The sequence below is a fragment of the Drosophila miranda genome, assembly GCF_003369915.1.
Source record: "Drosophila miranda strain MSH22 chromosome Y unlocalized genomic scaffold, D.miranda_PacBio2.1 Contig_Y1_pilon, whole genome shotgun sequence".
Taxonomy (NCBI): domain Eukaryota; kingdom Metazoa; phylum Arthropoda; class Insecta; order Diptera; family Drosophilidae; genus Drosophila; species Drosophila miranda.
Window position 1 is genome coordinate 24,462,971 of NW_022881603.1, and position 14,790 is coordinate 24,477,760.

Consider the following 14,790-nt stretch of genomic DNA (forward strand, 5'->3'; position numbering starts at 1 on the left):
CTCTGTTGGACCATCTGTGCTTAGCTTCGACGAGCTGCGCACTCTGATCTGTCAGATCACTGCAATTGTTAACTCTCGCTCTTTGCTCTCGCTTTCAGAAAATCCTGATGATTTAGACGTTTTGACTCCTGCTCATCTGCTTTTAGGCGGCCCCCATGAGCAAATCCTCGAGCCTGACCTAACGAAGCTGAACTACAATCGTCTGGATGGCTGGCAGCGGGTCACCCAACTACAGCAAATATTTTGGAGCCGTTGGCGCGAAGAGTATCTCACTCTTTTGCAAGAGCGCGCGAAGTGGCGTACCCCCGCGCAAAACATCTGCAAGAACGACCTCGTTCTGGTGAAGGACGAAAATCTTCCTCCAATGCGTTGGCCACTGGCTAGAGTGGTCGATGTCGTTTTGGGCAAGGACGGAGTGTGTCGCGTCGCTGACCTGAAGACATCCTCAGGAAACATCAGGAGGGCCGTCCCTCGGCTATGTTTGCTGCCCCTTAAGGAATCTGTTGAGAGACTAGGTCCCAACGGGGGGAGTATGTTCGGGCCAGCCGCTGAAGAATAACCGTAACTTTAACATTATTATTGTATGAGCAGAGAGAGCCGCCTATGTTGTAAAACTTTGACGTTCTGCAGAGCTGCTGCGCTCTCCCGGCAACTACTTTGATCTGCTGCCGCCACTTCGGCAATCACTTTGATCTAACGCCGTCGTCTATAGTTTAGTTCGATGCTAACCCCTCTGCGCATTGGTTGCATATCGATCTCGCATAAGGTTTATCTGGCAATAGCAAGCAATCGGCTTCCGCTAAGCCACCAAGATTAAATACGAATTATAAAGTTTAACCCGAAATCTCTTTTCATTTTTGAAACAGATAGGTGCCAAAAAAGCTTGGCATCTCAAACAGCTTGTATTTACAACTTATTTTATACTTAAAGCAAACTATATTAAAGGTTAGGCTTTGCAAGCCCAACATGTGTGGTACGTGGTACGGCCGTGAAGCAATGCTTCACACATGTGCAGGCTTCGTTTAGACTAACTGGACTCTTGTCTGGTCGCCGCGAAGCACCTCGTCGCCTCCCAGTTTTCCGGGGACAGGAGCATGCACGGCACCAAGCTCTGCTTGACTACGGCTCCACCCAGCGCTTCTTCTAGCCGCTGGCGCTGCGCCGCGAACCTGCCACACGAAAATATCGCATGCTCGGCATCCTCTTCCACGTAGTGCCCGCACCAAGAGCATTCTGCGGAGTCCGCGTGCCCGAAGCGATGAAGGTAGCTTCGGAAGCAGCCGTGACCACTGAGGAGCTGAGTCAGGTAAAAGTTGACCTGCCCGTGCTTCCAGCTTACCCACGCGTCTATGGACGGGATAAGCTGGTGGGTCCAACGCCCCTTAGTGGTCGTGTCCCAGCGCTGTTGCCACCTTCTGAGACTCTCCTGTTTGCACGCCATGCGTACCTGCCTTTTCGCCGCCGCGTACATTTCTCTGCCTGGTAGTATGTGGACCGTTCCTCCGCCAGGAATTCCAGGGGTGCTATGCCCGCGATCACGTGTGCTGCCTCGTCCGAGACCGTTCGGAAGGCACTGGTGATCCGAATCGAAGAGAGGCGGTGCGTGGCTGCCAGACCCCGTGCGTAGCTCGCTGTTCGAAGGGCCTTTGCCTAGATTGGCGCCGCATGTAGCATCACCGATCTCGTGACACTCGTTAGCAGTTGTCGCCGCCATTGCTTTGGTCCTCGGGTGTTCAGCATTAGCCTCGAGAGCGCACCGTTGGTGGTCGCCGCCTTCGTGCCCATGTAGGCCAAGTGCTCCCGAAAGCAGAGACGTGTGTCCACCAGGACACCAAGGTATTTGATAGCGCGCTTAGACGAAACCAGGGTACCTGCCACTGAGATGTTGGCCGTCTCGACTTTCTTCCGGCTGGATACCAGCACTGCCTCTGTTTGTGGGGTGCGAGGTCGAGCCCGACCAGGTCCTGCCACTGTTGAATGCGCGCTATCGTTTGGTTGCAGGTCTGTTCCACGACGGACAGGTCTTTTTCCACCACTAGGACAGCCACATCGTCTGCAAAACCCACCATGTGTACTCCGTGGGGGAGGCTGAGTCGCAAGATGCCGTCATACATTGCGTTCCACAGAGTGGGGCCAAGCCTGAACCCTGCGGGACGCCTGCCGATACCTCGTATTCCTCCGTGCCAGCCTGCGTGTCGTACAAAAGCAGCCTTCTCTCAAAGTAGCTTTGTACCATCCGCTGCAGGTACCTGGGTGTGTCGAAACTCTCCAGCGCCCTTAGGATGCAGCTCCACCTCGCCGTGTTGAACGCGTTCTTAATGTCTAGAGTGACTACTAGGCAATACTCTTTCCCGCCGCCTTTCCACCGAGTGCCGGCAATTGCACCGGAGGCAATGTCCACCACCTTACGAACGGCGTCTATCGTGGATCGGGCCTTGCGAAAGCCGTATTGGTGCGGTGAGAGGTCGCCAGCCTCCGCGATGGAGCGTTCCAGTCGCGCGCAAACCACCTTCTCAAGCAGTTTACCCGCGGTGTCGATCAGGCAGATAGGCCTATACGACGACGCTGTCCCCAGGCGGCTTGCCTGGCTTGGGAATAGCTTCTGTATTTTCCACCTCACAGGGAACACTCCTTCCCGAAGGCACTGATTTAGCAGCTTCGCAAAGATGTCCGGACGCGTGGAGAGGGCGAGCAAGAGGGCTCTGTTCGGGATAGAGTCCGGCCCAGGAGCCTTGTTCGGGCTGATGCTCCTGGCTGCGCGTTCGACTTCCTCGAGTGACACCTCCTCGATGTGTGCCTGACTGTGCGGTTGCAGTGTGAGGCAACGGACATCCCCGATGTGGTCAGCCCTGTGCGGAAAGAGTTCCTCCACGATGGATCTTGTCGCGTCGGGGTCCGATGGGGGTGCCTGCCTCTTGGCGCAAAGTTTGTTCGTCACCAACTTGTACGCCCTTCCCCATGGGTCCTGCTCCGCAGAGTCGCATAGCTTGAGAAAGTACTGGCGCTTGCTATCCCTAATGGCCGCCTTGAGGGCCCTTCTGCAGTCCCTAAACGTGGATTGCCATTGCGGAAAGGCAGTGCTTCCGCGCGAGCGCTGGTAGCGGCGTCGAGCTTGGTTGCATTCCCGGCGTAGCGCGGCAATGTCCTCGTTCCACCAGAACACAGGTTGGTGGTGGCGACCGTAGTGCTTCCTCAGCGCCATGGTGGCAGTGCATGCTGCCTCCAGATGCTCCATGACATGGTTGGCTATGCATTCAGCATGTCCATTCGCCGTGAGGTTGGACATAAGCTCCATGAACAGGGCCGTATTGAGCGTTTCGGCGCGATAGCATCTCCATCTGGGCGCAGCTGTCTCTACGCTAGACGTCTGTTGGCCTGTGTCCCATATAATTGCCCTGTGGTCGCTCCCTGTGTAGATGTTGCTGATGCTCCAGCCCGATGAATTAACGAGGGGGAACGTTGTGAGTTGCTACGGACACCGCAACTCTACAGTTATACCCGATACTAGGTCAGTATGGCTCTCATCCGGCAGACGCCGCTAATATTAAACGACACGACAAAGAGTGCGTGCGAGAGAGACAGAAAATCAGTCTGAGCGTGACGTCACCGCTGCGTAGCCAGTGCAAATTGATTTGTTTCCTTTGGCTATAAAAATGATCTGATCTGATCCAGAATCAGCAATCAGATATATATGGTCGTTATCTATGATTCTGCGTTTTTAGTTTTCTCGAATGTGCAATATTGTGCATGCAACAGATTTTCGTCCTTTGTGTAGGCGGAAGGGGGTGGGGCGAAATTTTGAGATATACGTTTTATAGTGAGATCTAACAGGAGTGCGGATACTAAATTTGGTTACTCTAGCGTTAATAGTCTTTGAGATTTGTGAATATCCCCAGATTTTCGTCCTTTGCGGGGCGGAAGGGGGTGTGGCGAAATTTTGAAACAAACTCGTCTCGGTACGATATATTAGGAGTCTGGATACCAAATTTGGTTGCTCTAGCTTTTATAGTCTCTGAGATCTAGGCGCCAATGTTTTACTCTAAGCAAAGCCGCCTATGCTACGTGTGTGTTAGAGAGAGACAGGGCGAGAAAAAATGAAATTGTTTTCTTGATGCTGGCTATAATAATAATACGATCCAATTCAGATTCTGCAGTCTAAAAGATATGGTCATTTTCTACGATTCTGTGTTTTTGGTTTTCTCATATCTTTAAAATTGTGGATGCCACAGATTTTCGTCCTTTGTGGGGGCGGAAGTGGGCGGGGCGAAGTTTTGAAATATTTTTGTAACAGTGACATATCACAGAAATCTGAATACAAAACATCGTTGCTCTAGCTCTTATAGTCTTTGAGCACTAGGCGCTGAAGGGGACGGACAGACGGACGGTCGGTCAGACGGACGGACGGACAGACGGACAGACGGACAGACAGACATGGCTCAATCGACTCGGCTATTGATGCTGATCAAGAATATATATACTTTATGGGTCGGAAACGATTCCTTCTGGATGTTACACACATCCATTTTCACCACAAATCTAATATACCCCAATACTCATTTTGAGTATCGGGTATAAAAAGTGAGCTGCTGACAAATGTAAGGTCGATGACCGATCCTATTCCTGCTCTGGAGAAGGTATGCTGGTTTCCCTCGTTGCGGAGCGCGATGTCCAGGGGTGCGCTGTGTGTGTGTTTTTTATACCCGATACTCAAAATGAGTATAGGGGTATATTAGATTTGTGGTAAAAGTGGATGTGTGTAACGTCCAAAAGGAATCGTTTCCGACCCCATAAAGTATATATATTCTTGATCAGCATCAATAGCCGAGTCGATTGAGCCATGTCTGTCTGTCCGTCTGTCCGTCCGTCCGTCTGTCCGTCTGTCCGTCTGTCCGTCTGTCCGTCCCCTTCAGCGCCTAGTGCTCAAAGACTATAAGAGCGAGAGCAACGATGTTTTGGATCCAGACTTCTGTGATATGTCACTGCTACAAGAATATTTCAAAACTTTTCCCCGCCCACTTCCGCCCCCACAAAGGGCGAAAATCTGTGGCATCCACAATTTTGACGATACGAGAAAACTAAAATCGCAGAATCGTAGAAGATGACTATATCTTCTAAAGTGCAAAATCTGAACCAGATCGTATAATTATTATAGCCAGAATCAAGAAAACAATTTTTTCTCGCCGTCTCTCTCTAACACACACGTAGCATAGGCGGCTTTGCTTAGAGTAAAACATTAGCGCCTAGATCTCAGAGACTACAAAAGCTAGAGCAACCAAATTTGGTATCCACACTCCTAATATATCGGACCGAGACGAGTTTGTTTCAAAATTTCGCCACACCCCCTTCCGCCCCCGCAAAGGATGAAAATCTGGGGATATTCACAAATCTCAGAGACTATTAAGGCTAGAGTAACCAAATTTGGTATCCGCACTCCTGTTAGATCTCACTATAAGACGTATATCTCAAAATTTCGCCCCACCCCCTTCCGCCCCCACAAAGGACGAAAATCTGTTGCATCCACAATATTGCACATTCGAGAAAACTAAAAACGCAGAATCATAGATAATGATCATATATATCAGATTGCTGAATCTAGATCAGATCAGGTCATTTTTATAGCCAAAAGGAACAAATCAATTTGCACTGGCTACGCAGCACCCGACGTCACGCTCAGACTGATTTTCTGTCTCTCTCGCACGCACTCCTTGTCGTGTCGTTTAATATTAGCGGCGTCTGCCGGAGGAGAGCCATACTGACTTAGTATCGGGTATAACTGTAGAGTTGCGGTCTCCGCAGCAACTCACAACGTTCCCCCTCGTTTTTTTCTTGCGCGTAACTGCCCAAAAGGTGCAAGGTGCATGTCTAAGGGAAGGGGAAACCGTGGGACGGTTATCCGATATTTTTGGTTGGACAGGCGCCACTACAATACCAATGACCCGTGCCATTGGCATGCACGATTCCTTGCTCTAGGCAAGTCATACGTACTAAGACCACCCCACACACATACACACCTCTTCCCCCGCGGGATCACCGTTAGGTATTGCTTCGTGGGGAGGGGGGGCCTATTCTAAGCCGCTACATGCCGCTCTTTCTCGCATCGTCTCAGGTCATCCTGGATGCGCTTGATGAGACGGTACACGTATAAATAGTTATCCTCCGATGCTGTCATAAAGCTAACCAGCAACTCTGCTGGGGGGATATTCTCCGTCCATGCTGCGTATCTCTTACAGCCGTAGAGGGCATGCTCCGGGTCTTCGATTGCGGTTTGGCACGTAGGGCAGTATGGGCTGGTATCGTGTTTATACTTATATAGGTAGCTACGATAGCCCCCATGCGCGGTTAGGAATTGCGTTATGTGGTAGTCCGCGTTGCCTCTGCTCCTTCCGATCCACTCCTTCGCGCTACTGATCAATTTATGCGTCCACCTCCCTTTGACGCTCTGATTCCACCGTTTCGATGGAGGCCTGTCGCGCTGTATTGCGGATGGCCGCCGTGCCGCCTATGGTTCCCTGCGCCGTACTCTTTTCGTACACTATTTTCATCTCCCTGGCCAGTATGTCCACGGGTATCATACCCGCTAGGACTAGTGCTGCGTCCTCGGACACAGTCCTGTAAGCCGAGATGACCCTCAGCGCGGCTAGCCTGTATGGAGCAGCTAACTTCCTTCGCAGGCTTTGGTTGTTTATGACCGCTGCCGCCCAGATTGGCGCTGCGTAGAGAAGGATGGAGGACACTACGCTTGCCATCAGTCTTCGGCATCCAGTCTTTGGTCCACCAACATTTGGAAGCATGCGGGATAGGGCTCCTTGCATCCCCGCTGCATTCTGGCTAGCATACTCCACATGCGAGCGGAAGGTTAGGCGGTTGTCCAACATCACTCCCAAATACTTGATGGAGTCTTGCGATTTTATCAGGTCTGCTCCTACTCGCACTGTGGCGTACTCCGTCTTCTTCCTGCTCGTGATGAGGACTGCTTCCGTCTTGTGGCCAGCCAGATCCAGACCGGCTTCCCGCATCCATCCAGAAATTAGATCAATAGCTGTATTGGCTACCAATTCGACTTTCTGGACCTCCTTAGATACAACGACTAGGGCCAGGTCGTCAGCGAAACCGATTAGCTGGCAACCTGCGGGTAGCTGCAGTCTGAGCACGCTGTCGTACATGAGGTTCCACAGGAGCGGCCCCAAGACTGATCCTTGCGGGACTCCTGCCGTAACCTCGTACGCTATCTCTCCTTGATCCGTCTCGTAGCCCAGCACCCTGTCCGAGAAGTAACTGGAGATCATCCTCAGAAGGTATACCGGTACCCCGATTCGGTACAACGCCGTCTCGATCCAGTTGGCCGAGTTGAAAGCGTTTCGGATGTCCAGCGTCACGATGGCACAGTACTCCTCAGTACTCCTGCCCCACCTCCATCTTGTTCCTTCTATGGCCTTCGCTGCGATGCTAACTACCGCCATGATGGTGTGCACGGTCGAGCGGGATTTCCGGAATCCATATTGCGCCTCTGAGAGTGCTTCTGTTTCCTCCACGAACTCTAGAAGCCTGTTTTACAGCACTCTTTCAAGCAGCTTGCCCACCGTGTCCAACAGGCAGATTGGTCTGTACGCCGATGAATCGTCTGCTGGCTTGTTGCCTTTGGGCAGCAGAATTAGACGCTGCCTCTTCCATCGTTTTGGGAATGTTCCCTCCCTGAGGCAACTGTTGAAAGTCTCCGCAAAGGGTTCCGGTCGGGTGGCCACCGCGAGCTTTAGGGCCTTGTTGGGTATACCATCCGGCCCTGGTGCCTCCCGGTCGCCAACTCTCCTGGTTGCTTCTATGACCTCCAGTGTAGATACTGGCTCGTATGGTGGTTCCTCCTGGTCCAGGTTAGTTTCTTCCTTCTGCGGGTGCCTGGGGAACAGCGCTGTCACAATCCTATGCAGCAGTTGCGGGCACGTCGGGGTAGGAGTGCTTATTCCTCTGATCCTTTTGGTGACTACTTTATAAGCAGTACCCCAGGGGTCTACCTCCTCTTCGTCGCATATGTGGCGGAAGCAGTCGCTCTTACTCTTCTTGATGGCCACCTTCAGCCCGTGTTTTGCCGTGCGAAATTCCTCTTGCCTGGTTTCGAAGGCGTAGCGGCCTCTCGCTCTTTGGGCACGCCGTCCCGCTCGGAGACAAGCCCTTCTAAGCTCGCCTATTTCCTGCGTACACCAGTAGCAAGGTCTTCCTCGTAGAGACGGCTTCCTCCTTGGCATGGACTGGTCGCATGCGTCGGCTATCCTCTGCGTCAGTTCCCGTGCCGCTTCCTCCGCTGAGATACCAGCTAGGTTCCACTTGTGTTGCCTGAAGGAGTCCGAGAAGGCTGCGACGTCTAGTAGACTATCCTTCCACTTTGGCCCCGTTGTTTTTGGCTTACGCGGCCTTCCTGCACTTACTTTGTGCCCAACCGCTGCCTGGCACCGGTTTGTATGGTTCGCATACGATGACCACGTCCGGTTTCCTCTCCCTGGCGTCTTGGCACAGTAGTGCCTGTGCCGCCTCGCAGTGGTTAAGGTTCAGCTGCATGCACCTCATCCTATCCTCTTTGCAAGTGCCTGTCTAAAGAGGGGGCACCTGCCGCTTCCTGCGATATGCCTCCAATCTTCCTGCTTTCACTTGCAGAACATGCACTGGGGGTCCTTGTCGCAGTCTTTTGCAAGGTGTCCTCCTTCCCGCATCTCCGGCACAGCTTAGAACGATCTACATCGCTCCTACACTGTCGGGCCATGTGGCCGAACTCCATGCAGCGGAAGCATTTGGTGACGCTGACCCTTTCCCTAAGTCTGCCTCTTACCCAGCCGACCTTCAGTCCTCCTATTTTGAGTGCCCTGCGGGCGTCCTCTGTCGGAAGTCGGACAGTTGCAATCTGCGTCTGTCCGTACCCTCTCCTTATTGATATGTCGTCCAGTGCCACGTTTGCCAACTGGACCTGGGACATGAGGGCGTCCCTTATCTCCTCCTTGGTGGTCACCTCGTCCAAGTCGCTGCATTCAACGATGACTCGCTGTTGGAGGGCGCGGACCTCTGCTGCGTCCCCTAGCGACTCGCCGACCAGACTCTGGAAGGACGAGGTTTCCTCTCCTGATTTGCTGAGCTGGAGCAGGAGTTCCCCCTTTTGGGTGCGGCGGATTCTTGCCACCGCCTCTCCTAGCCCTTGTAGCTTCTCGTCTCCTTTTAACTTTCGCAGAATCTCTGCGTAGCTGCTCGGGTCTTTCGCCGCTATGATGAAGGCTTCGGCTTCCTTACTCTCGGCCTTCTTTCAACTTTCTTCCACTCCCTGTTCGGAGGCGCCGTCGGTGTCTCCCCTGTGTCGTTATCTCCTGGAGTTTGAGTTTTCGCATCCACTCCAACCGCGCAGGTTTTCGTCTGGGTGTCCACCCCTTTGCTCCTCTTGTTTTTCGGTGCTTTCCCATTTTCCTGCTTCCTTTTTGCCTCCACCGCTGTCCTAAACAACGGCGAAGTTTGGGAGGACTGGTGGGTACGAATCACCGCCTTTGCCCTATCGTCATGGAGCTGGATGGCCACCAGCTCGTAGAGCGCTCGGATGCTTTCAATGGAGTCCCTCATCGGCTGGTGGATAAAGCGCCTCTTCCCGTCTTCCAGCATCTCCACCAGCTTTGCAATTTCCTGCCCGAGATCGCGTAGCGCCGTGCTGCTCTGCCCCTTCTGGGTCTGCTCCGTTTGGGTCTGCCCTATCTGGGTGTGCTCCATCTGGGTCTGCTCCTTCTGTTGTAGCTCCTTTTTGTTCCGATCTTTTTGAGTCCGCTCCTGGACTGCTACTGCTGCTTCTCCCGCAGGTCTCACCTCCACCGGTGATCTTGCCATCCTTGCACTCCTCGTGAATGCGTTTTCGTCCTCTGTAATAATACCCGATACTCAAAATGAGTATTGGGGTATATTAGATTTGTGGTAAAAGTGGATGTGTGTAACGTCCAGAAGGAATCGTTTCCGACCCCATAAAGTATATATATTCTTGATCAGCATCAATAGCCTGTCTGTCTGTCCGTCTGTCCGTCCGTCCGTCCGTCCGTCCGTCCCCTTCAGCGCCTAGTGCTCAAAGACTATAAGAGCTAGAGCAACGATGTTTTGGATCCAGACTTCTGTGATATGTCACTGCTACAAAAATATTTCAAAACTTCGCCCCGCCCACTTCCGCCCCCACAGAGGACGAAAATCTGTGGCATCCACATTTTTAAAGATACGATAAAACCAAAAACGCAGAATCGGTGAGGATGACTATATGTTCTAGAGTGTAAAATCTCAACCAGATCGTATAATTATTATAGCCAGAATCAAGAAAACAATTTCATTCTTTCTCGCTCTGTCTCTCTCTAACACACAGGTTTCATGGTCGGTTTTGTCAATTGCAAAATATGAGTTCAAGGATCTCAGAACCTATAAGAGCCAGAGCAACCAAATTTGGTATCCACACTCCTGTGATATCGGACCTTGACCGTTTCGTGTCCAAATTTCGCCACACCCCCTTCCGCCCCCGCAAAGGACGAAAATCTGGGTTATCCACAAATCTCAGAGACTATTAAAGCTAGAGTAACCAAATTTGGTATCCGCACTTCTGTTAGATCTCACTATAAATCGTATATCTCAGAATTTCGCCCCACCCCCTTCCGCCCCCACAAAAAACGAAAATCTGTTGCATCCACAATATTGCACATTCGAGAAAACTAAAAACGCAGAGTCATAGATAATGACCATATCTATCAGATTGCTGAATCTGGATCAGATCGGATCATTTTTGTAGCCAAAAGCAAGAAATCAATTTTCAGTGGCTACGCAGCGCCCGACGTCACGCTCAGACTGATTTTCTGTCTCTCTCGCACACACTCTTTGTCGTGTCGTTTAATATTAGCGGCGTCTGCCGGAGGAGAGTTATACTGACTTAGTATCGGGTATAACTGTAGAGTTGCGGTCTCCGCAGCAACTCACAACGTTCCCCCTCGTTTTTGGTTGTGATTGTGGTGTTTCCATTCTAATGGGTCCCAACTCCCGGGTCGTTGTTCCTGTTCGCTTGCGCAGTCGCGTTATTAATCCCATGGTTGTCTATGCAAGCAGTGAGGCCATGCTAGGGTTGACTCTTGCCTTCACGGGGTCAAGAGTTCAGAGCCGGATCCGCGCTAGTCGGGAGCGTTGCTCAACCGAGCCTGCACCACCAACTTAATGGCGACGAATCAGGAAGCGTACCTAGGAGAACTGCCAGTTTTTAACGGGACGGGTGCGGCCTCAGCATTAGCCTAGAAGCTATTTCAGCAGGATTTCACTCCGCTTACTGAAGTTCTAGAATACTGACGCCGTCAGCCCAAAAACGTCTTTCCGTGCCGGTGTTTCCAGTTTTATAATCAAGGCTGTACTGGTCTCGGCCTTGATGCCGTGTTTTGTCGCCTCCTGCGACAGGCAGCGGCTCGCAGGTTCCACTACCTTTAGTACGACTGCCTCCTAGTACGTCCCATATCACCAATAGTACAGTGTCCAAAAACTTAATTTTGGCACTGTGTAGCCACCTTAATACAGTGGCGGCCTCTGGTGGGGGAACATAATCTATGCTACATGTAGGTGTAGCAGATGTAGGAGTAGATAATCCTAGATCAGCATGAGCACGCCCTCTGCCGGTGGCTCATTGGTTCCGCTGCAGTGCACTGGTCGGCAGCTGATATATCGATCAGCTGGCCTGACGAGTAACACTTGCAGTGAAGAACAAGAGCAAGACGGGCCAAAGAGTGAAAAGTTACAATTAAAACAACAAAGAATATCGAGTGCTGAAAGAGCAGGGAGAACAAGAAAGGAGGGCAAACTCACCATCCCCCCCTTGGCCAGGTGGACCAAGGGGGGACGCATTTCGCCTTCCTGCCGTCTGGAATTGGACATGCGGCCTCGCCTGCCTTGCAAATCTCCTCGGTATGTACCGGCCACACGTGTGGGTCTGTCTATTCACCGGTTTCGCTTTTTTTCGTGCAGACACTTGGCTAAATAGCCTTCCGCGCGGGAGCACCAGGAAAACGCGACCGCACTTTCTCGCTTCACACTTCTCTCCCCGCGCTGTGTGTGTGTGTGTGTGTGTGTGTGTGCGTGTATTCCCCTAAAAACAGCTTTACGACCCAAACGTTGAGCACTGTGTCCCGACACCGACACCGGACCGTGATGGAGCCCAACAGCCGGAATAGAGCTGGCCTCACTAATCCGTTTGGATTTTTAGTGGCGGCCAAATTTTAACGACGCATCTTTGTAATTTGTTTAAGAAATCTATAAGAGAGCAGCACATTTCGTTATTGCTACTGCTCCAGCTCCAGCTCCCCTGCCCCTGCCCCATGCCGTGGGCTTCCCTGCTCTCCTCCTTTGTGATGTTTCACATTGTCTGGATGTGGGGCTGCTCCTGGGTGCAGGCATTGTTTGTTTTTCCTTGGCTTCCTCTTGTTTGTTGCCTCCTCCATGGGGTTTTTATGCGCGACGCTGGTTGAACGCTTCGCTGCTTTGATTTGCCTTGCTTAGCCCCGGCCCCGGACCAGGCCGTCTAACTCCACCGACTCCACTCTGACCCCTCTGACCTTTATCTTGGCCCGGGCCAGTTCCTTGGTCAGGCCTGGACAGGACACAACAGAACAGTGGCAGTGGCAGTCCACTCGTGCGCACTTCGTGCTACACAGCAACAAATCGAGTTTGCGAATAAATGAAATTACTTTTCGGTCTAATGACCATCATCTGCTGATTTTATTAGATTTGTTTCCTTTTGCTCTGTGTTTGTTTACTGCTTCTGCTGCTTTTTCTCCGTGCTTGTTCCTGCTTCTTTTGCTGCTGCTCCTGCTGCTGCTGCTGGTGGTGCACCTTCATCATCGAGCTGCCTGGCAAACCTGACTAACTGGGGAGCAAACTTTAAATGACTTTTGTGCCCAATCGCTGTAAGCAAAATGTTTGATAAGATGACGAATATCCAGGAGTGGTGGTATCCCACTGTCATATGACAGAGACATTTTTTTGGCGGTCAGGTGAGTGGGAGGCACCTGTCTAAAAGAAATCGTAAGCATCTCTCAAATGGTTGAGTTGTGGCCATTTTGGTTTGGCTTTAGTTCTAGACAAGGTTCTAGGCATTTACGATGGGTGGCTGTCAGATTAACAGAAATTGTTTCGAAATAAAAGGATTCTTTAAAAACCGAAGCACAAGAACAATCAATTGCAGCAACAACCAGCTTCGGCACTTCGATATCAGACCGAAGCTACCAGGCGATCAGCATTTGTAAGGAAGCTACTGTAAATCAGTGACGGCCACTTATAGAAATACATGCCTATACACACACACACACATGTTTGAAAATGTCAGTTGCATTTCAATGGTAATCTTCTATGTTATTGGTGTGCCGATCTCTACAGCGCGCTGTTAATCCCATTGTGGCGATGTTCTCTGTACATCAGACCTGCTGTTAAGTAACATGAATGTTGCCGCTTAACATTGCTGATTGCTTTGTTTTGCGGTTTGTTGCTTTTGTGAATCGTTGTTGCTTTAATAATAATGAAGTGAATGAAGCCGGAAGGGCAAGAAAAATTCTATCGTCAGCAGAGCGGTTCCCAAATTGAAGGGAAGTGAGATATATGGGCACGACAGCTCCTTAGCGGCAAGAAACCACAGGGGAGAGGTCCTCTTACTCAGTTCTTGGGTAAATAGGGGACAAACAATTTGTTGCACGTACATTTACAATCCTTACCGAAAGATCTGAAGCTGTTCACTCAAGAGAGCTTTCACTGTACCAGAGGCAATATAGGACTCATCGTCAAAACATGCCTGCCAAGTTTTCGTTTTGTGCCTCCCATATTTCCCGCTTGCCATTTGAATACGGATTGCCCTTCCTCCTGCTCCAGGTGGTGGGTTCTTCCTGGCACCTGTTGTTATTGTTTTTAGTGTTGCTCCTGTTCCTGAAGCTGACGCTGTGTTCCTGCTGTGCTGTGCTCCCTCGCTTCTTGGGCCTTTCTCGCCTTTTCGCCCCTCGAGCTGACATTTCATTTTTATGAAACATCTTATTTTTCTAATTTGCAACAGCAGGTGTCGCCATTTTCTGCAATTTTCTGTTTATATGAGAAAGGAGCTTCCTACTCTCCTTCGCCGCCTTCTCCTTCTTCTTTGGGGTGCGCTTACCCACAAAATTTTCCTCTTTTCCCCTGCTGTTTTTCATTGTCTGGAGCGGGTGTAAATTCAGTTTACTGTAAAATTTAATAGAAAGTGAATTTTTTCTCCCCAAGAATATGGGGATAAGCACGGGGGCATGTGTGGATGCGAGCAAATTGGGGTCTTTTGTTTATAGTGTTTCACATGTTTGCATATAAAGTGAAAATTCTTGTAAAGCATGCTGTAAAAATACGTTTAATAAGCTACAAGATGGCTACGGCTACGGCTACCCCTCGCACAGTACTTTGTCGAATGTGTGTGTGTGGGGGTAGATTGTGGGAGAGAGGAATCTCAACCGTCCTGACGTCTTTATTAATTCATAAAACGACAAAACTCCAGGTGGCGCTGACGATATGTCTGAGCGCCCACAGAGGGATTTTTATGCTTTTAAAAGTCTAAGAACGAAATTTTGGAAGTTACTCCCAAATTACCAATAAAAACAATACCAGAGAAACAAAAACACAAACAACGGAGCCACTTGCATATGTATGCAGGCACAGATATTCTCCAAGACTCTCTCTCGTGGCTGGCTACGTAGTACGTACCTAGTATAATTCGTTATCTCTGGGGCGTATCAAAATCACGCTTGATTAACTTTC